The sequence below is a fragment of the Oryctolagus cuniculus genome, chromosome 20 (genome assembly GCF_051225735.1).
Source record: "Oryctolagus cuniculus isolate XC-2025 breed Fujian yellow rabbit chromosome 20, ASM5122573v1, whole genome shotgun sequence".
In the NCBI taxonomy this organism is placed as follows: Eukaryota; Metazoa; Chordata; class Mammalia; order Lagomorpha; family Leporidae; genus Oryctolagus; species Oryctolagus cuniculus.
Genome location: NC_142886.1, coordinates 6,014,772 through 6,037,428, shown reverse-complemented (window position 1 = coordinate 6,037,428; position 22,657 = coordinate 6,014,772).

Sequence of the window (22,657 nt, the reverse complement as noted above, 5' to 3'; positions counted from 1 at the left end):
AGTAGTGAGAGGGAGTTTACAGCAGTTTTGCATCCTGAGTGTAGGAAACACTTTACGGGAGTTCTGTAGCATGGGAGTAGTCTTACGCACTATGCGGGTTTTCAGTAGTCTGAGTAAAAGAGAAGCAGCTTACAGGATTTCTGTACATTGGAAGTAGTGAGAGGCAGTTTAAATGAGTTCTAGATCCAGTGTAGGAGACACTTTACGGGAATTCTGTAGCATGGGAGTAGTCTTACGCACTATGCGCGTTTTCAGTAGTCTGAGTAAAAGAGAAGCAGCTTACAGGATTTCTGTACATTGGAAGTAGTGAGAGTCAGTTCACAGGAGTTCTGCATCCTGAGTATAGGAAACCCTTTATGGGAGTTGTGTAGCATTGGAGTAGTCTTACGCATTATGCGGGTTTTCAGTAGTCTGAGTAAAAGAGAAGCAGCTTACAGGATTTCTGTACATTGGAAGTAGTGAGAGGCAGTTTACAGGAGTTCTGCATCCTGAGTGTAGGAAACACTTTACGGGAGTTCTGTAGCATGCGATAAGTCTTCCGCCCTATGCGGGTTTTCAGTAGTCTGAGTAAAAGAGAAGCAGCTTACAGGATTTCTGTACATTGGAAGTAGTGAGAGGCAGTTTAAAAGAATTCTGCATCCTGGGTGTAGAAAACATTTTAAGGGAGTTCTGTAACATGGGAGTAGTCTTACGCACTATGCGGGTTTTCAGTAGTCTGAGTAAAAGAGAAGCAGCTTACAGGATTTCTGTACATTGGAAGTAGTGAGAGGCAGTTTACAAGAGTTGTAAATCTTGAGTGTAAGAAACACTTTACGGGAGTTCTGTAGCAGGGGAGAAGTCTTACGCCCTATGCGAGTTTTCAGTAGTCTGAGTAACAGAGAAGCAGCTTACAGGATTTCTGTACATTGGAAGTAGTGAGAGGCAGTTTACAGGAGTTCTGCATCCTCAGAGTGCGAACAGTTTACGGGAGTTCTGTAGCATGGGAGCAGTCTTACGCACTATTCGGGTTTTCAGTAGTCTGAGTAAAAGAGAAGCAGCTTACAGGATTTCTGTACATTGGAAGTAATGAGAGGCAGTTTACAGGAGTTCTGCATCCTGAGTGTAGGAAACACATTACGGGAGTTCTGCAGCATGGGAGTAGTCTTACGCACTATGCGTGTTTTCAGTAGTCTGAGTTAAAGAGAAGCAGCTTACAGGATTTCTGTACATTGGAAGTAGTGAGAGGCAGTTTAAAGGAGTTCTGCATCCTGAGTGTAGGAAACACTTTACAGAGTTCTGTAGCATGGGAGTAGTCTTATGCACTATGCGGGTTTTCAGTAGTCTGAGTAAAAGAGAACCAGCTTACAGGATTTCTGTACATTGGAAGTAGTGAGAGGCAGTTTACAAGAGTTCTGCATCCTGAGTGTAGGAAACAGTTTACGGGAGTTCTGTAGCATGGGATAAATCTTACGCCCTATGCAAGTTTTCAGTAGTCTGAGTAAAAGAGAAGCAGCTTACAGGATTTCTGTACATTGGAAGTAGTGAGAGGGAGTTCACAGGAGTTCTGCATCCTGAGTGTAGAAAACACTTTACAGGAGTTCTGCAGCATGGTAGTAGTCTTACGCACTATGCAGGTTTTCAGTAGTCTGAGTAAAAGAGAAGCAGCTTACAGGATTTCTGTATATTGGAAGTAGTGAGAGGGAGTTTACAGGAGTTTTGCATCCTGAGTGTAGAAAACACTTTACGGGAGTTCTGTAGCATGGGAGTAGTCTTACGCACTATGCGGGTTTTCAGTAGTCTGAGTAAAAGAGAAGCAGCTTACAAGATTTCTGTACATTGGAAGTAGTGAGAGGCAGTTTAAATGAGTTCTAGATCCAGTGTAGGAGACACTTTACGGGAATTCTGTAGCATGGGAGTAGTCTTACGCACTATGCGCGTTTTCAGTAGTCTGAGTAAAAGTGAAGCAGCTTACAGGATTTCTGTACATTGGAAGTAGTGAGAGTCAGTTCACAGGAGTTCTGCATCCTGAGTATAGGAAACCCTTTATGGGAGTTGTGTAGCATGGGAGTAGTCTTACGCACTATGCGTGTTTTCAGTAGTCTGAGTAAAAGAGAAGCAGCTTACAGGATTTCTGTACATTGGAAGTAGTGAGAGGCAGTTTACAGGAGTTCTGCATCCTGAGTGTAGGAAACACTTTACGGGAGTTCTGTAGCATGCGATAAGTCTTCCGCCCTATGCGGGTTTTCAGTAGTCTGAGTAAAAGAGAAGCAGCTTACAGGATTTCTGTCCATTGGAAGTAGTGAGAGGCAGTTTACAAGAGTTCTAAATCTTGAGTGTAAGAAACACTTTACGGGAGTTCTGTAGCATGGGAGAAATCTTACGCACTATGCGGGTTTTCAGTAGTCTGAGTAAAAGAGAAGCAGCTAACAGGATTTCTGTCCATTGGAAGTAGTGAGAGGCAGTTTACAAGAGTTCTGCATCTTGAGTGTACAAAACACTTTACGGGAGTTCTGTAGCATGGGAGAAGTCTTACGCCCTATGCGAGTTTTCAGTAGTCTGAGTAACAGAGAAGCAGCTTACAGGATTTCTGTACATTGGAAGTAGTGAGAGGCAGTTTACAGGAGTTCTGCATCCTGAGTGTAGGAAACACATTACGGGAGTTCTGCAGCATGGGAGTAGTCTTACGCACTATGCGTGTTTTCAGTAGTCTGAGTAAAAGAGAAGCAGCTTACAGGATTTCTGTACATTGGAAGTAGTGAGAGGCAGTTTAAAGGAGTTCTGCATCCTGAGTGTAGGAAACACTTTACAGAGTTCTGTAGCATGGGAGTAGTCTTATGCACTATGCGGGTTTTCAGTAGTCTGAGTAAAAGAGAACCAGCTTACAGGATTTCTGTACATTGGAAGTAGTGAGAGGCAGTTTACAAGAGTTCTGCATCCTGAGTGTAGGAAACAGTTTACGGGAGTTCTGTAGCATGGGATAAATCTTACGCCCTATGCAAGTTTTCAGTAGTCTGAGTAAAAGAGAAGCAGCTTACAGGATTTCTGTACATTGGAAGTAGTGAGAGGGAGTTTACAGGAGTTCTGCATCCTGAGTGTAGGAAACACTTTACGGGAGTTCTGTAGCATGCGATAAGTCGTCCGCCCTATGCGGGTTTTCAGTAGTCTGAGTAAAAGAGAAGCAGCTTACAGGATTTCTGTACATTGGAAGTAGTGAGAGGCAGTTTAAAAGAATTGTGCATCCTGGGTGTAGAAAACATTTTAAGGGAGTTCTGTAACATGGGAGTAGTCTTACGGACTATGCGGGTTTTCAGTAGTCTGAGTAAAAGAGAAGCAGCTTACAGGATTTCTGTCCATTGGAAGTAGTGAGAGGCAGTTTACAAGAGTTCTAAATCTTGAGTGTAAGAAACACTTTACGGGAGTTCTGTAGCATGGGAGAAATCTTACGCACTATGCGGGTTTTCGGTAGTCTGAGTAAAAGAGAAGCAGCTAACAGGATTTCTGTCCATTGGAAGTAGTGAGAGGCAGTTTACAAGAGTTCTGCATCTTGAGTGTACAAAACACTTTACGGGAGTTCTGTAGCAGGGGAGAAGTCTTACGCCCTATGCGAGTTTTCAGTAGTCTGAGTAACAGAGACGCAGCTTACAGGATTTCTGTACATTGGAAGTAGTGAGAGGTAGTTTACAGGAGTTCTGCATCCTCAGATTGCGAACAGTTTACGGGAGTTCTGTAGCATGGGAGCAGTCTTACGCACTATTCGGGTTTTCAGTAGTCTGAGTAAAAGAGAAGCAGCTTACAGGATTTCTGTACATTGGAAGTAATGAGAGGCAGTTTACAGGAGTTCTGCATCCTGAGTGTAGGAAACACTTTACGGGAGTTCTGTAGCATGGAGTAGTCTTAGGCACTATGTGGGATTGCAGTAGTCTGAGTAAAAGAGAAGCAGCTTACAGGATTTCTGTACATTGGAAGTAGTGAGAGGCAGTTTACAGGAGTTCTGCATCCTGAGTGTAGGAAACACATTACGGGAGTTCTGCAGCATGGGAGTAGTCTTACGCACTATGCGTGTTTTCAGTAGTCTGAGTAAAAGAGAAGCAGCTTACAGGATTTCTGTACATTGGAAGTAGTGAGAGTCAGTTCACAGGAGTTCTGCATCCTGAGTATAGGAAACCCTTTATGGGAGTTGTGTAGCATTGGAGTAGTCTTACGCATTATGCGGGTTTTCAGTAGTCTGAGTAAAAGAGAAGCAGCTTACAGGATTTCTGTACATTGGAAGTAGTGAGAGGCAGTTTACAGGAGTTCTGCATCCTGAGTGTAGGAAACACTTTACGGGAGTTCTGTAGCATGCGATAAGTCTTCCGCCCTATGCGGGTTTTCAGTAGTCTGAGTAAAAGAGAAGCAGCTTACAGGATTTCTGTCCATTGGAAGTAGTGAGAGGCAGTTTAAAGGAGTTCTAAATCTTGAGTGTAAGAAACACTTTACGGGAGTTCTGTAGCAGGGGAGAAGTCTTACGCCCTATGCGAGTTTTCAGTAGTCTGAGTAACAGAGAAGCAGCTTACAGGATTTCTGTACATTGGAAGTAGTGAGAGGCAGTTTACAGGAGTTCTGCATCCTGAGTGTAGGAAACACATTACGGGAGTTCTGCAGCATGGGAGTAGTCTTACGCACTATGCGTGTTTTCAGTAGTCTGAGTAAAAGAGAAGCAGCTTACAGGATTTCTGTACATTGGAAGTAGTGAGAGGCAGTTTAAAGGAGTTCTGCATCCTGAGTGTAGGAAACACTTTACAGAGTTCTGTAGCCTGGGAGTAGTCTTATGCACTATGCGGGTTTTCAGTAGTCTGAGTAAAAGAGAACCAGCTTACAGGATTTCTGTACATTGGAAGTAGTGAGAGGCAGTTTACAAGAGTTCTGCATCCTGAGTGTAGCAAACAGTTTACGGGAGTTCTGTAGCATGGGATAAATCTTACGCCCTATGCAAGTTTTCAGTAGTCTGAGTAAAAGAGAAGCAGCTTACAGGATTTCTGTACATTGGAAGTAGTGAGAGGGAGTTTACAGGAGTTCTGCATCCTGAGTGTAGAAAACACTTTACAGGAGTTCTGCAGCATGGTAGTAGTCTTACGCACTATGCAGGTTTTCAGTAGTCTGAGTAAAAGAGAAGCAGCTTACAGGATTTCTGTATATTGGAAGTAGTGAGAGGGAGTTTACAGGAGTTTTGCATCCTGAGTGTAGAAAACACTTTACGGGAGTTCTGTAGCATGGGAGTAGTCTTACGCACTATGCGGGTTTTCAGTAGTCTGAGTAAAAGAGAAGCAGCTTACAAGATTTCTGTACATTGGAAGTAGTGAGAGGCAGTTTAAATGAGTTCTAGATCCAGTGTAGGAGACACTTTACGGGAATTCTGTAGCATGGGAGTAGTCTTACGCACTATGCGCGTTTTCAGTAGTCTGAGTAAAAGTGAAGCAGCTTACAGGATTTCTGTACATTGGAAGTAGTGAGAGTCAGTTCACAGGAGTTCTGCATCCTGAGTATAGGAAACCCTTTATGGGAGTTGTGTAGCATTGGAGTAGTCTTACGCATTATGCGGGTTTTCAGTAGTCTGAGTAAAAGTGAAGCAGCTTACAGGATTTCTGTACATTGGAAGTAGTGAGAGGCAGTTTACAGGAGTTCTGCATCCTGAGTGTAGGAAACACTTTACGGGAGTTCTGTAGCATGCGATAAGTCTTCCGCCCTATGCGGGTTTTCAGTAGTCTGAGTAAAAGAGAAGCAGCTTACAGGATTTCTGTCCATTGGAAGTAGTGAGAGGCAGTTTACAAGAGTTCTAAATCTTGAGTGTAAGAAACACTTTACGGGAGTTCTGTAGCATGGGAGAAATCTTACGCACTATGCGGGTTTTCAGTAGTCTGAGTAAAAGAGAAGCAGCTAACAGGATTTCTGTCCATTGGAAGTAGTGAGAGGCAGTTTACAAGAGTTCTGCATCTTGAGTGTACAAAACACTTTACGGGAGTTCTGTAGCATGGGAGAAGTCTTACGCCCTATGCGAGTTTTCAGTAGTCTGAGTAACAGAGAAGCAGCTTACAGGATTTCTGTACATTGGAAGTAGTGAGAGGCAGTTTACAGGAGTTCTGCATCCTCAGAGTGCGAACAGTTTACGGGAGTTCTGTACCATGGGAGCAGTCTTACGCACTATTCGGGTTTTCAGTAGTCTGAGTAAAAGAGAAGCAGCTTACAGGATTTCTGTACATTGGAAGTAATGAGAGGCAGTTTACAGGAGTTCTGCATCCTGAGTGTAGGAAACACTTTACGGGAGTTCTGTAGCATGGAGTAGTCTTAGGCACTATGTGGGATTGCAGTAGTCTGAGTAAAAGAGAAGCAGCTTACAGGATTTCTGTACATTGGAAGTAGTGAGAGGCAGTTTACAGGAGTTCTGCATCCTGAGTGTAGGAAACACATTACGGGAGTTCTGTAGCATTGGAGTAGTCTTACGCACTATGCGTGTTTTCAGTAGTCTGAGTAAAAGAGAAGCAGCTTACAGGATTTCTGTCCATTGGAAGTAGTGAGAGGCAGTTTACAGGAGTTCTGCATCCTGAGTGTAGGAAACACATTACGGGAGTTCTGTAGCATGGGAGTAGTCTTACGCACTATGCGTGTTTTCAGTAGTCTGAGTAAAAGAGAACCAGCTTACAGGATTTCTGTACATTGGAAGTAGTGAGAGGCAGTTAAAAAGAGTTCTGCATCCTGAGTGTAGGAAACACTTTACAGAGTTCTGTAGCATGGGAGTAGTCTTATGCACTATGCGGGTTTTCAGTAGTCTGAGTAAAAGAGAACCAGCTTACAGGATTTCTGTACATTGGAAGTAGTGAGAGGCAGTTTACAAGAGTTCTGCATCCTGAGTGTAGGAAACAGTTTACGGGAGTTCTGTAGCATGGGATAAATCTTACGCCCTATGCAAGTTTTCAGTAGTCTGAGTAAAAGAGAAGCAGCTTACAGGATTTCTGTACATTGGAAGTAGTGAGAGGCAGTTTACAGGAGTTCTGCATTCTGAGTATAGGAAGCACTTTACGGGATTTCCGTAGCATGGGAGTAGTCTTACGCACTATGCGGGTTTTCAGTAGCCTGAGTAAAAGAGAAGCAGCTTACAGGATATCTATACATTGGAAGTAGTGAGAGGGAGTTTACAGGAGTTTTGCATCCTGAGTGTAGGAAACACTTTACGGGAGTTCTGTAGCATGGGAGTAGTCTTACGCACTATGCGGGTTTTCAGTAGTCTGAGTAAAAGAGAAGCAGCTTACAGGATTTCTGTACATTGGAAGTAGTGAGAGTCAGTTCACAGGAGTTCTGCATCCTGAGTATAGGAAACCCTTTATGCATCCTGAGTGTAGAAAACACTTTACAGGAGTTCTGCAGCATGGTAGTAGTCTTACGCACTATGCGCGTTTTCAGTAGTCTGAGTAAAAGAGAAGCAGCTTACAGGATATCTATACATTGGAAGTAGTGAGAAGGAGTTTACAGGAATTTTGCATCCTGAGTGTAGAAAACACTTTACGGGAGTTCTGTAGCATGGGAATAGTCTTACGCACTATGCGGGTTTTCAGTAGTCTGAGTAAAAGAGAAGCAGCTTACAAGATTTCTGTACATTGGAAGTAGTGAGAGGCAGTTTAAATGAGTTCTAGATCCAGTGTAGGAGACACTTTACGGGAATTCTGTAGCATGGGAGTAGTCTTACGCACTATGCGCGTTTTCAGTAGTCTGAGTAAAAGTGAAGCAGCTTACAGGATTTCTGTACATTGGAAGTAGTGAGAGTCAGTTCACAGGAGTTCTGCATCCTGAGTATAGGAAACCCTTTATGGGAGTTGTGTAGCATTGGAGTAGTCTTACGCATTATGCGGGTTTTCAGTAGTCTGAGTAAAAGAGAAGCAGCTTACAGGATTTCTGTACATTGGAAGTAGTGAGAGGCAGTTTACAGGAGTTCTGCATCCTGAGTGTAGGAAACACTTTACGGGAGTTCTGTAGCATGCGATAAGTCTTCCGCCCTATGCGTGTTTTCAGTAGTCTGAGTAAAAGAGAAGCAGCTTACAGGATTTCTGTCCATTGGAAGTAGTGAGAGGCAGTTTACAAGAGTTCTAAATCTTGAGTGTAAGAAACACTTTACGGGAGTTCTGTAGCATGGGAGAAATCTTACGCACTATGCAGGTTTTCAGTAGTCTGAGTAAAAGAGAAGCAGCTAACAGGATTTCTGTCCATTGGAAGTAGTGAGAGGCAGTTTACAAGAGTTCTGCATCTTGAGTGTACAAAACACTTTACGGGAGTTCTGTAGCAGGGGAGAAGTCTTACGCCCTATGCGTGTTTTCAGTAGTCTGAGTAAAAGAGAAGCAGCTTACAGGATTTCTGTACATTGGAAGTAGTGAGAGGCAGTTTAAAGGAGTTCTGCATCCTGAGTGTAGGAAACACTTTACAGAGTTCTGTAGCATGGGAGTAGTCTTATGCACTATGCGGGTTTTCAGTAGTCTGAGTAAAAGAGAACCAGCTTACAGGATTTCTGTACATTGGAAGTAGTGAGAGGCAGTTTACAAGAGTTCTGCATCCTGAGTGTAGGAAACAGTTTACGGGAGTTCTGTAGCATGGGATAAATCTTACGCCCTATGCAAGTTTTCAGTAGTCTGAGTAAAAGAGAAGCAGCTTACAGGATTTCTGTACATTGGAAGTAGTGAGAGGGAGTTCACAGGAGTTCTGCATCCTGAGTGTAGAAAACACTTTACAGGAGTTCTGCAGCATGGTAGTAGTCTTACGCACTATGCAGGTTTTCAGTAGTCTGAGTAAAAGAGAAGCAGCTTACAGGATTTCTGTATATTGGAAGTAGTGAGAGGGAGTTTACAGGAGTTTTGCATCCTGAGTGTAGAAAACACTTTACGGGAGTTCTGTAGCATGGGAGTAGTCTTACGCACCATGCGGGTTTTCAGTAGTCTGAGTAAAAGAGAAGCAGCTTACAAGATTTCTGTACATTGGAAGTAGTGAGAGGCAGTTTAAATGAGTTCTAGATCCAGTGTAGGAGACACTTTACGGGAATTCTGTAGCATGGGAGTAGTCTTACGCACTATGCGTGTTTTCAGTAGTCTGAGTAAAAGAGAAGCAGCTTACAGGATTTCTGTACATTGGAAGTAGTGAGAGGCAGTTTAAAGGAGTTCTGCATCCTGAGTGTAGGAAACACTTTACAGAGTTCTGTAGCATGGGAGTAGTCTTATGCACTATGCGGGTTTTCAGTAGTCTGAGTAAAAGAGAACCAGCTTACAGGATTTCTGTACATTGGAAGTAGTGAGAGGCAGTTTACAAGAGTTCTGCATCCTGAGTGTAGGAAACAGTTTACGGGAGTTCTGTAGCATGGGATAAATCTTACGCCCTATGCAAGTTTTCAGTAGTCTGAGTAAAAGAGAAGCAGCTTACAGGATTTCTGTACATTGGAAGTAGTGAGAGGGAGTTTACAGGAGTTCTGCATCCTGAGTGTAGAAAACACTTTACAGGAGTTCTGCAGCATGGTAGTAGTCTTACGCACTATGCAGGTTTTCAGTAGTCTGAGTAAAAGAGAAGCAGCTTACAGGATATCTATACATTGGAAGTAGTGAGAGGGAGTTTACAGGAGTTTTGCATCCTGAGTGTAGAAAACACTTTACGGGAGTTCTGTAGCATGGGAGTAGTCTTACGCACTATGCGGGTTTTCAGTAGTCTGAGTAAAAGAGAAGCAGCTTACAAGATTTCTGTACATTGGAAGTAGTGAGAGGCAGTTTAAATGAGTTCTAGATCCAGTGTAGGAGACACTTTACGGGAATTCTGTAGCATGGGTGTAGTCTTACGCACTATGCGCGTTTTCAGTAGTCTGAGTAAAAGTGAAGCAGCTTACAGGATTTCTGTACATTGGAAGTAGTGAGAGTCAGTTCACAGGAGTTCTGCATCCTGAGTATAGGAAACCCTTTATGGGAGTTGTGTAGCATTGGAGTAGTCTTACGCATTATGCGGGTTTTCAGTAGTCTGAGTAAAAGAGAAGCAGCTTACAGGATTTCTGTCCATTGGAAGTAGTGAGAGGCAGTTTACAGGAGTTCTGCATCCTGAGTGTAGGAAACACTTTACGGGAGTTCTGTAGCATGCGATAAGTCTTCCGCCCTATGCGGGTTTTCAGTAGTCTGAGTAAAAGAGAAGCAGCTTACAGGATTTCTGTCCATTGGAAGTAGTGAGAGGCAGTTTACAAGAGTTCTAAATCTTGAGTGTAAGAAACACTTTACGGGAGTTCTGTAGCATGGGAGAAATCTTACGCACTATGCGGGTTTTCAGTAGTCTGAGTAAAAGAGAAGCAGCTAACAGGATTTCTGTCCATTGGAAGTAGTGAGAGGCAGTTTACAAGAGCTCTGCATCTTGAGTGTACAAAACACTTTACGGGAGTTCTGTAGCAGGGGAGAAGTCTTACGCCCTATGCGAGTTTTCAGTAGTCTGAGTAACAGAGAAGCAGCTTACAGGATTTCTGTACATTGGAAGTAGTGAGAGGCAGTTTACAGGAGTTCTGCATCCTCAGAGTGCGAACAGTTTACGGGAGTTCTGTAGCATGGGAGCAGTCTTACGCACTATTCGGGTTTTCAGTAGTCTGAGTAAAAGAGAAGCAGCTTACAGGATTTCTGTACATTGGAAGTAATGAGAGGCAGTTTACAGGAGTTCTGCATCCTGAGTGTAGGAAACACTTTACGGGAGTTCTGTAGCATGGAGTAGTCTTAGGCACTATGTGGGATTGCAGTAGTCTGAGTAAAAGAGAAGCAGCTTACAGGATTTCTGTACATTGGAAGTAGTGAGAGGCAGTTTACAGGAGTTCTGCATCCTGAGTGTAGGAAACACATTACGGGAGTTCTGTAACATTGGAGTAGTCTTACGCACTATGCGTGTTTTCAGTAGTCTGAGTAAAAGAGAAGCAGCTTACAGGATTTCTGTACATTGGAAGTAGTGAGAGGCAGTTAAAAGGAGTTCTGCATCCTGAGTGTAGGTAACACTTTACAGAGTTCTGTAGCATGGGAGTAGTCTTATGCACTATGCGGGTTTTCAGTAGTCTGAGTAAAACAGAACCAGCTTACAGGATTTCTGTACATTGGAAGTAGTGAGAGGCAGTTTACAAGAGTTCTGCATCCTGAGTGTAGGAAACAGTTTACGGGAGTTCTGTAGCATGGGATAAATCTTACGCCCTATGCAAGTTTTCAGTAGTCTGAGTAAAAGAGAAGCAGCTTACAGGATTTCTGTACATTGGAAGTAGTGAGAAGCAGTTTACAAGAGTTCTGCATTCTGAGTGTAGGAAACACTTTACGGGATTTCCGTAGCATGGGAGTAGTCTTACGCACTATGCGGGTTTTCAGTAGCCTGAGTAAAAGAGAAGCAGCTTACAGGATATCTATACATTGGAAGTAGTGAGAGGGAGTTTACAGCAGTTTTGCATCCTGAGTGTAGGAAACACTTTACGGGAGTTCTGTAGCATGGGAGTAGTCTTACGCACTATGCGGGTTTTCAGTAGTCTGAGTAAAAGAGAAGCAGCTTACAGGATTTCTGTACATTGGAAGTAGTGAGAGGCAGTTTAAATGAGTTCTAGATCCAGTGTAGGAGACACTTTACGGGAATTCTGTAGCATGGGAGTAGTCTTACGCACTATGCGCGTTTTCAGTAGTCTGAGTAAAAGAGAAGCAGCTTACAGGATTTCTGTACATTGGAAGTAGTGAGAGTCAGTTCACAGGAGTTCTGCATCCTGAGTATAGGAAACCCTTTATGGGAGTTGTGTAGCATTGGAGTAGTCTTACGCATTATGCGGGTTTTCAGTAGTCTGAGTAAAAGAGAAGCAGCTTACAGGATTTCTGTACATTGGAAGTAGTGAGAGGCAGTTTACAGGAGTTCTGCATCCTGAGTGTAGGAAACACTTTACGGGAGTTCTGTAGCATGCGATAAGTCTTCCGCCCTATGCGGGTTTTCAGTAGTCTGAGTAAAAGAGAAGCAGCTTACAGGATTTCTGTACATTGGAAGTAGTGAGAGGCAGTTTAAAAGAATTCTGCATCCTGGGTGTAGAAAACATTTTAAGGGAGTTCTGTAACATGGGAGTAGTCTTACGCACTATGCGGGTTTTCAGTAGTCTGAGTAAAAGAGAAGCAGCTTACAGGATTTCTGTACATTGGAAGTAGTGAGAGGCAGTTTACAAGAGTTGTAAATCTTGAGTGTAAGAAACACTTTACGGGAGTTCTGTAGCAGGGGAGAAGTCTTACGCCCTATGCGAGTTTTCAGTAGTCTGAGTAACAGAGAAGCAGCTTACAGGATTTCTGTACATTGGAAGTAGTGAGAGGCAGTTTACAGGAGTTCTGCATCCTCAGAGTGCGAACAGTTTACGGGAGTTCTGTAGCATGGGAGCAGTCTTACGCACTATTCGGGTTTTCAGTAGTCTGAGTAAAAGAGAAGCAGCTTACAGGATTTCTGTACATTGGAAGTAATGAGAGGCAGTTTACAGGAGTTCTGCATCCTGAGTGTAGGAAACACATTACGGGAGTTCTGCAGCATGGGAGTAGTCTTACGCACTATGCGTGTTTTCAGTAGTCTGAGTTAAAGAGAAGCAGCTTACAGGATTTCTGTACATTGGAAGTAGTGAGAGGCAGTTTAAAGGAGTTCTGCATCCTGAGTGTAGGAAACACTTTACAGAGTTCTGTAGCATGGGAGTAGTCTTATGCACTATGCGGGTTTTCAGTAGTCTGAGTAAAAGAGAACCAGCTTACAGGATTTCTGTACATTGGAAGTAGTGAGAGGCAGTTTACAAGAGTTCTGCATCCTGAGTGTAGGAAACAGTTTACGGGAGTTCTGTAGCATGGGATAAATCTTACGCCCTATGCAAGTTTTCAGTAGTCTGAGTAAAAGAGAAGCAGCTTACAGGATTTCTGTACATTGGAAGTAGTGAGAGGGAGTTCACAGGAGTTCTGCATCCTGAGTGTAGAAAACACTTTACAGGAGTTCTGCAGCATGGTAGTAGTCTTACGCACTATGCAGGTTTTCAGTAGTCTGAGTAAAAGAGAAGCAGCTTACAGGATTTCTGTATATTGGAAGTAGTGAGAGGGAGTTTACAGGAGTTTTGCATCCTGAGTGTAGAAAACACTTTACGGGAGTTCTGTAGCATGGGAGTAGTCTTACGCACTATGCGGGTTTTCAGTAGTCTGAGTAAAAGAGAAGCAGCTTACAAGATTTCTGTACATTGGAAGTAGTGAGAGGCAGTTTAAATGAGTTCTAGATCCAGTGTAGGAGACACTTTACGGGAATTCTGTAGCATGGGAGTAGTCTTACGCACTATGCGCGTTTTCAGTAGTCTGAGTAAAAGTGAAGCAGCTTACAGGATTTCTGTACATTGGAAGTAGTGAGAGTCAGTTCACAGGAGTTCTGCATCCTGAGTATAGGAAACCCTTTATGGGAGTTGTGTAGCATTGGAGTAGTCTTACGCACTAGGCGGGTTTTCAGTAGTCTGAGTAAAAGAGAAGCAGCTTACAGGATTTCTGTACATTGGAAGTAGTGAGAGGCAGTTTACAGGAGTTCTGCATCCTGAGTGTAGGAAACACTTTACGGGAGTTCTGTAGCATGCGATAAGTCTTCCGCCCTATGCGGGTTTTCTGTAGTCTGAGTAAAAGAGAAGCAGCTTACAGGATTTCTGTCCATTGGAAGTAGTGAGAGGCAGTTTACAAGAGTTCTAAATCTTGAGTGTAAGAAACACTTTACGGGAGTTCTGTAGCATGGGAGAAATCTTACGCACTATGCGGGTTTTCAGTAGTCTGAGTAAAAGAGAAGCAGCTAACAGGATTTCTGTCCATTGGAAGTAGTGAGAGGCAGTTTACAAGAGTTCTGCATCTTGAGTGTACAAAACACTTTACGGGAGTTCTGTAGCAGGGGAGAAGTCTTACGCCCTATGCGAGTTTTCAGTAGTCTGAGTAACAGAGAAGCAGCTTACAGGATTTCTGTACATTGGAAGTAGTGAGAGGCAGTTTACAGGAGTTCTGCATCCTGAGTGTAGGAAACACATTACGGGAGTTCTGCAGCATGGGAGTAGTCTTACGCACTATGCGTGTTTTCAGTAGTCTGAGTAAAAGAGAAGCAGCTTACAGGATTTCTGTACATTGGAAGTAGTGAGAGGCAGTTTAAAGGAGTTCTGCATCCTGAGTGTAGGAAACACTTTACAGAGTTCTGTAGCATGGGAGTAGTCTTATGCACTATGCGGGTTTTCAGTAGTCTGAGTAAAAGAGAAGCAGCTTACAGGATTTCTGTACATTGGAAGTAGTGAGAGGCAGTTTACAAGAGTTCTGCATCCTGAGTGTAGGAAACAGTTTACGGGAGTTCTGTAGCATGGGATAAATCTTACGCCCTATGCAAGTTTTCAGTAGTCTGAGTAAAAGAGAAGCAGCTTACAGGATTTCTGTACATTGGAAGTAGTGAGAGGGAGTTTACAGGAGTTCTGCATCCTGAGTGTAGGAAACAGTTTACGGGAGTTCTGTAGCATGGGATAAATCTTACGCCCTATGCAAGTTTTCAGTAGTCTGAGTAAAAGAGAAGCAGCTTACAGGATTTCTGTACATTGGAAGTAGTGAGAAGCAGTTTACAGGAGTTCTGCATTCTGAGTGTAGGAAACACTTTACGGGATTTCCGTAGCATGGGAGTAGTCTTACGCACTATGCGGGTTTTCAGTAGCCTGAGTAAAAGAGAAGCAGCTTACAGGATATCTATACATTGGAAGTAGTGAGAGGGAGTTTACAGCAGTTTTGCATCCTGAGTGTAGGAAACACTTTACGGGAGTTCTGTAGCATGGGAGTAGTCTTACGCACTATGCGGGTTTTCAGTAGTCTGAGTAAAAGAGAAGCAGCTTACAGGATTTCTGTACATTGGAAGTAGTGAGAGGTAGTTTACAGGAGTTCTGCATCCAGTGTAGAAAACACTTTTCGGGAGTTCTGTAGCATGGGAGTAGTCTTACGCACTATGCGGGTTTTCAGTAGTCTGAGTAAAAGAGAAGCAGCTTACAGGGTTTGTGTACATTGGAACTAGTGAGAGGCAGTTAACAGGAGTTCTGCATCCTGAGTGTAGAAAACACTTTACGGGAGTTCTGTAGCTTCGGAGTAGTCTTACGCAACTATGCAGGTTTTCAGTAGTCTAAGTAAAAGAGAAGCAGCTTACAGGATTTCTGTACTTTGGAAGTAGTGAGAGGCAGTTTGCAGGAGTTCTTCATCCTGAGTGTAGGAAACACTTTACCGGAGTTCTGTAGCATGGGAGTAGTCTTAGGCACTATGCGGGTTTTCAGCAGTCTGAGTAAAAGAGAAGCAGCTTACAGGATTTCTGTACATTGGAAGTAGTGAGAGGCAGTTTACAGGTGTACTGCATCCTGAGTGTAGGAAACACTTTACGGGAGTTCTGTAGCATGGGAGTAGTCTTACGCACTATGCGGATTTTCAGTAGTCTGAGTAAAAGAGAAGCAGCTTACAGGATTTCTGTTAGCTGGAAGTAGAAAGACGCAGTTAAATGGAGTTTTGCATCCTGAGTGTAGGAGACAGTTTACGGGAGTTCTGTAGCATGGGAGTAGTCTTACGCACTATGCGGGTTTTCAGTAGTCTGAGTAAAAGAGAAGCAGCTTACAGGATTTGTGTACATTGGAAGTAGTGAGAGGCAGTTTACAGGAGTTCTGCATCCTGAGTGTAGGAAACACTTTACGGGAGTTCTGTAGCATGCGATAAGTCTTCCGCCCTATGCGGGTTTTCAGTAGTCTGAGTAAAAGAGAAGCAGCTTACAGGATTTCTGTCCATTGGAAGTAGTGAGAGGCAGTTTACAAGAGTTCTAAATCTTGAGTGTAAGAAACACTTTACGGGAGTTCTGTAGCATGGGAGAAATCTTACGCACTATGCGGGTTTTCAGTAGTCTGAGTAAAAGAGAAGCAGCTAACAGGATTTCTGTCCATTGGAAGTAGTGAGAGGCAGTTTACAAGAGTTCTGCATCTTGAGTGTACAAAACACTTTACGGGAGTTCTGTAGCATGGGAGAAGTCTTACGCCCTATGCGAGTTTTCAGTAGTCTGAGTAACAGAGAAGCAGCTTACAGGATTTCTGTACATTGGAAGTAGTGAGAGGCAGTTTACAGGAGTTCTGCATCCTGAGTGTAGGAAACACATTACGGGAGTTCTGCAGCATGGGAGTAGTCTTACGCACTATGCCTGTTTTCAGTAGTCTGAGTAAAAGAGAAGCAGCTTACAGGATTTCTGTACATTGGAGGTAGTGAGAGGCAGTTTAAAGGAGTTCTGCATCCTGAGTGTAGGAAACACTTTACAGAGTTCTGTAGCATGGGAGTAGTCTTATGCACGATGCGGGTTTTCAGTAGTCTGAGTAAAAGAGAACCAGCTTACAGGATTTCTGTACATTGGAAGTAGTGAGAGGCAGTTTACAAGAGTTCTGCATCCTGAGTGTAGGAAACAGTTTACGGGAGTTCTGTAGCATGGGATAAATCTTACGCCCTATGCAAGTTTTCAGTAGTCTGAGTAAAAGAGAAGCAGCTTACAGGATTTCTGTACATTGGAAGTAGTGAGAGGGAGTTTACAGGAGTTCTGCATCCTGAGTGTAGAAAACACTTTACAGGAGTTCTGCAGCATGGTAGTAGTCTTACGCACTATGCAGGTTTTCAGTAGTCTGAGTAAAAGAGAAGCAGCTTACAGGATATCTATACATTGGAAGTAGTGAGAGGGAGTTTACAGGAGTTTTGCATCCTGAGTGTAGAAAACACTTTACGGGAGTTCTGTAGCATGGGAGTAGTCTTACGCACTATGCGGGTTTTCAGTAGTCTGAGTAAAAGAGAAGCAGCTTACAAGATTTCTGTACATTGGAAGTAGTGAGAGGCAGTTTAAATGAGTTCTAGATCCAGTGTAGGAGACACTTTACGGGAATTCTGTAGCATGGGAGTAGTCTTACGCACTATGCGCTTTTTCAGTAGTCTGAGTAAAAGTGAAGCAGCTTACAGGATTTCTGTACATTGGAAGTAGTGAGAGTCAGTTCACAGGAGTTCTGCATCCTGAGTATAGTAAACCCTTTATGGGAGTTGTGTAGCATTGGAGTAGTCTTACGCATTATGCGGGTTTTCAGTAGTCTGAGTAAAAGAGAAGCAGCTTACAGGATTTCTGTACATTGGAAGTAGTGAGAGGCAGTTTACAGGAGTTCTGCATCCTGAGTGTAGGAAACACTTTACGGGAGTTCTGTAGCATGCGATAAGTCTTCCGCCCTATGCGGGTTTTCAGTAGTCTGAGTAAAAGAGAAGCAGCTTACAGGATTTCTGTCCATTGGAAGTAGTGAGAGGCAGTTTACAAGAGTTCTAAATCTTGAGTGTAAGAAACACTTTACGGGAGTTCTGTAGCATGGGAGAAATCTTACGCACTATGCGGGTTTTCAGTAGTCTGAGTAAAAGAGAAGCAGCTAACAGGATTTCTGTCCATTGGAAGTAGTGAGAGGCAGTTTACAAGAGTTCTGCATCTTGAGTGTACAAAACACTTTACGGGAGTTCTGTAGCAGGGGAGAAGTCTTACGCCCTATGCGAGTTTTCAGTAGTCTGAGTAACAGAGAAGCAGCTTACAGGATTTCTGTACATTGGAAGTAGTGAGAGGCAGTTTACAGGAGTTCTGCATCCTCAGAGTGCGAACAGTTTACGGGAGTTCTCTAGCATGGGAGCAGTCTTACGCACTATTCGGGTTTTCAGTAGTCTGAGTAAAAGAGAAGCAGCTTACAGGATTTCTGTACATTGGAAGTAATGAGAGGCAGTTTACAGGAGTTCTGCATCCTGAGTGTAGAAAACACTTTACAGGAGTTCTGCAGCATGGTAGTAGTCTTACGCACTATGCAGGTTTTCAGTAGTCTGAGTAAAAGAGAAGCAGCTTACAGGATTTCTGTATATTGGAAGTAGTGAGAGGGAGTTTACAGGAGTTTTGCATCCTGAGTGTAGAAAACACTTTACGGGAGTTCTGTAGCATGGGAGTAGTCTTACGCACTATGCGGGTTTTCAGTAGTCTGAGTAAAAGAGAAGCAGCTTACAAGATTTCTGTACATTGGAAGTAGTGAGAGGCAGTTTAAATGAGTTCTAGATCCAGTGTAGGAGACACTTTACGGGAATTCTGTAGCATGGGAGTAGTCTTACGCACTATGCGCGTTTTCAGTAGTCTGAGTAAAAGTGAAGCAGCTTACAGGATTTCTGTACATTGGAAGTAGTGAGAGTCAGTTCACAGGAGTTCTGCATCCTGAGTATAGGAAACCCTTTATGGGAGTTGTGTAGCATTGGAGTAGTCTTACGCACTAGGCGGGTTTTCAGTAGTCTGAGTAAAAGAGAAGCAGCTTACAGGATTTCTGTACATTGGAAGTAGTGAGAGGCAGTTTACAGGAGTTCTGCATCCTGAGTGTAGGAAACACTTTACGGGAGTTCTGTAGCATGCGATAAGTCTTCCGCCCTATGCGGGTTTTCTGTAGTCTGAGTAAAAGAGAAGCAGCTTACAGGATTTCTGTCCATTGGAAGTAGTGAGAGGCAGTTTACAAGAGTTCTAAATCTTGAGTGTAAGAAACACTTTACGGGAGTTCTGTAGCATGGGAGAAATCTTACGCACTATGCGGGTTTTCAGTAGTCTGAGTAAAAGAGAAGCAGCTAACAGGATTTCTGTCCATTGGAAGTAGTGAGAGGCAGTTTACAAGAGTTCTGCATCTTGAGTGTACAAAACACTTTACGGGAGTTCTGTAGCAGGGGAGAAGTCTTACGCCCTATGCGAGTTTTCAGTAGTCTGAGTAACAGAGAAGCAGCTTACAGGATTTCTGTACATTGGAAGTAGTGAGAGGCAGTTTACAGGAGTTCTGCATCCTGAGTGTAGGAAACACATTACGGGAGTTCTGCAGCATGGGAGTAGTCTTACGCACTATGCGTGTTTTCAGTAGTCTGAGTAAAAGAGAAGCAGCTTACAGGATTTCTGTACATTGGAAGTAGTGAGAGGCAGTTTAAAGGAGTTCTGCATCCTGAGTGTAGGAAACACTTTACAGAGTTCTGTAGCATGGGAGTAGTCTTATGCACTATGCGGGTTTTCAGTAGTCTGAGTAAAAGAGAAGCAGCTTACAGGATTTCTGTACATTGGAAGTAGTGAGAGGCAGTTTACAAGAGTTCTGCATCCTGAGTGTAGGAAACAGTTTACGGGAGTTCTGTAGCATGGGATAAATCTTACGCCCTATGCAAGTTTTCAGTAGTCTGAGTAAAAGAGAAGCAGCTTACAGGATTTCTGTACATTGGAAGTAGTGAGAGGGAGTTTACAGGAGTTCTGCATCCTGAGTGTAGGAAACAGTTTACGGGAGTTCTGTAGCATGGGATAAATCTTACGCCCTATGCAAGTTTTCAGTAGTCTGAGTAAAAGAGAAGCAGCTTACAGGATTTCTGTACATTGGAAGTAGTGAGAAGCAGTTTACAGGAGTTCTGCATTCTGAGTGTAGGAAACACTTTACGGGATTTCCGTAGCATGGGAGTAGTCTTACGCACTATGCGGGTTTTCAGTAGCCTGAGTAAAAGAGAAGCAGCTTACAGGATATCTATACATTGGAAGTAGTGAGAGGGAGTTTACAGCAGTTTTGCATCCTGAGTGTAGGAAACACTTTACGGGAGTTCTGTAGCATGGGAGTAGTCTTACGCACTATGCGGGTTTTCAGTAGTCTGAGTAAAAGAGAAGCAGCTTACAGGATTTCTGTACATTGGAAGTAGTGAGAGGCAGTTTAAATGAGTTCTAGATCCAGTGTAGGAGACACTTTACGGGAATTCTGTAGCATGGGAGTAGTCTTACGCACTATGCGCGTTTTCAGTAGTCTGAGTAAAAGAGAAGCAGCTTACAGGATTTCTGTACATTGGAAGTAGTGAGAGTCAGTTCACAGGAGTTCTGCATCCTGAGTATAGGAAACCCTTTATGGGAGTTGTGTAGCATTGGAGTAGTCTTACGCATTATGCGGGTTTTCAGTAGTCTGAGTAAAAGAGAAGCAGCTTACAGGATTTCTGTACATTGGAATTAGTGAGAGGCAGTTTACAGGAGTTCTGCATCCAGTGTAGGAAACACTTTACGGGAGTTCTGTAGCATGGGAGTAGTCTTACGCACTATGCGGGTTTTCAGTAGTCTGAGTAAAAGAGAAGCAGCTTACAGGATTTCTGTACATTGGAAGTAGTGAGAGGCAGTTTACAGGAGTTCTGCATCCTGAGTGTAGGAAACACTTTATGGGAGTTTTGTACCATGGGATAAGTCTTAAGCCCTATGCGGGTTTTCAGTAGTCTGAGTAACAGAGAAGCAGCTTACAGGATTTCTGTACATTGGAAGTAGTGAGAGGCAGTTTACAGGAGTTCTGCATCCAGTGTAGGAAACACTTTATGGGAGTTCTGTAGCATGGGATAAGTCTTACAACCTATGCAAGTTTTCAGTAGTCTGAGTAAAAGAGAAGCAGCTTACAGGATTTGTGTACATTGGAAGTAGCGATAGGCACTTTACAGAAGTTCTGCATCTTGAGTGTAGAAAAACTTTACAGGAGTTCTGTAGCATTTGAGTAATCTTATGCAATATGCGAGTTTTCAGTAGTCTGAGTAAAAGAGAACCAGCTTACAGGATTTCTCTTAGCTGCAAGTAGTGAGAAGCAGTTTACAGGACTTCTGCATCCTGAGTGTAGGAAACACTTTACGGGAGTTCTGTAGCATGGGAGTAGTCTTACGCACTATGCGGGTTTTCAGTAGTCTGAGTAAAAGAGAAGCAGCTTACAGGATTTCTGTACATTGGAAGTAGTGAGAGGTAGTTTACAGGAGTTCTGCATCCAGTGTAGAAAACACTTTTCGGGAGTTCTGTAGCATGGGAGTAGTCTTACGCACTATGCGGGTTTTCAGTAGTCTGAGTAAAAGAGAAGCAGCTTACAGGGTTTGTGTACATTGGAACTAGTGAGAGGCAGTTAACAGGAGTTCTGCATCCTGAGTGTAGAAAACACTTTACGGGAGTTCTGTAGCTTCGGAGTAGTCTTACGCAACTATGCAGGTTTTCAGTAGTCTAAGTAAAAGAGAAGCAGCTTACAGGATTTCTGTACTTTGGAAGTAGTGAGAGGCAGTTTGCAGGAGTTCTTCATCCTGAGTGTAGGAAACACTTTACCGGAGTTCTGTAGCATGGGAGTAGTCTTAGGCACTATGCGGGTTTTCAGCAGTCTGAGTAAAAGAGAAGCAGCTTACAGGATTTCTGTACATTGGAAGTAGTGAGAGGCAGTTTACAGGTGTACTGCATCCTGAGTGTAGGAAACACTTTACGGGAGTTCTGTAGCATGGGAGTAGTCTTACGCACTATGCGGATTTTCAGTAGTCTGAGTAAAAGAGAAGCAGCTTACAGGATTTCTGTTAGCTGGAAGTAGAAAGACGCAGTTAAATGGAGTTTTGCATCCTGAGTGTAGGAGACAGTTTACGGGAGTTCTGTAGCATGGGAGTAGTCTTACGCACTATGCGGGTTTTCAGTAGTCTGAGTAAAAGAGAAGCAGCTTACAGGATTTGTGTACATTGGAAGTAGTGAGAGGCAGTTTACAGGAGTTCTGCATCCTGAGTGTAGGAAACACTTTACGGGAGTTCTGTAGCATGCGATAAGTCTTCCGCCCTATGCGGGTTTTCAGTAGTCTGAGTAAAAGAGAAGCAGCTTACAGGATTTCTGTCCATTGGAAGTAGTGAGAGGCAGTTTACAAGAGTTCTAAATCTTGAGTGTAAGAAACACTTTACGGGAGTTCTGTAGCATGGGAGAAATCTTACGCACTATGCGGGTTTTCAGTAGTCTGAGTAAAAGAGAAGCAGCTAACAGGATTTCTGTCCATTGGAAGTAGTGAGAGGCAGTTTACAAGAGTTCTGCATCTTGAGTGTACAAAACACTTTACGGGAGTTCTGTAGCATGGGAGAAGTCTTACGCCCTATGCGAGTTTTCAGTAGTCTGAGTAACAGAGAAGCAGCTTACAGGATTTCTGTACATTGGAAGTAGTGAGAGGCAGTTTACAGGAGTTCTGCATCCTGAGTGTAGGAAACACATTACGGGAGTTCTGCAGCATGGGAGTAGTCTTACGCACTATGCCTGTTTTCAGTAGTCTGAGTAAAAGAGAAGCAGCTTACAGGATTTCTGTACATTGGAGGTAGTGAGAGGCAGTTTAAAGGAGTTCTGCATCCTGAGTGTAGGAAACACTTTACAGAGTTCTGTAGCATGGGAGTAGTCTTATGCACGATGCGGGTTTTCAGTAGTCTGAGTAAAAGAGAACCAGCTTACAGGATTTCTGTACATTGGAAGTAGTGAGAGGCAGTTTACAAGAGTTCTGCATCCTGAGTGTAGGAAACAGTTTACGGGAGTTCTGTAGCATGGGATAAATCTTACGCCCTATGCAAGTTTTCAGTAGTCTGAGTAAAAGAGAAGCAGCTTACAGGATTTCTGTACATTGGAAGTAGTGAGAGGGAGTTTACAGGAGTTCTGCATCCTGAGTGTAGAAAACACTTTACAGGAGTTCTGCAGCATGGTAGTAGTCTTACGCACTATGCAGGTTTTCAGTAGTCTGAGTAAAAGAGAAGCAGCTTACAGGATATCTATACATTGGAAGTAGTGAGAGGGAGTTTACAGGAGTTTTGCA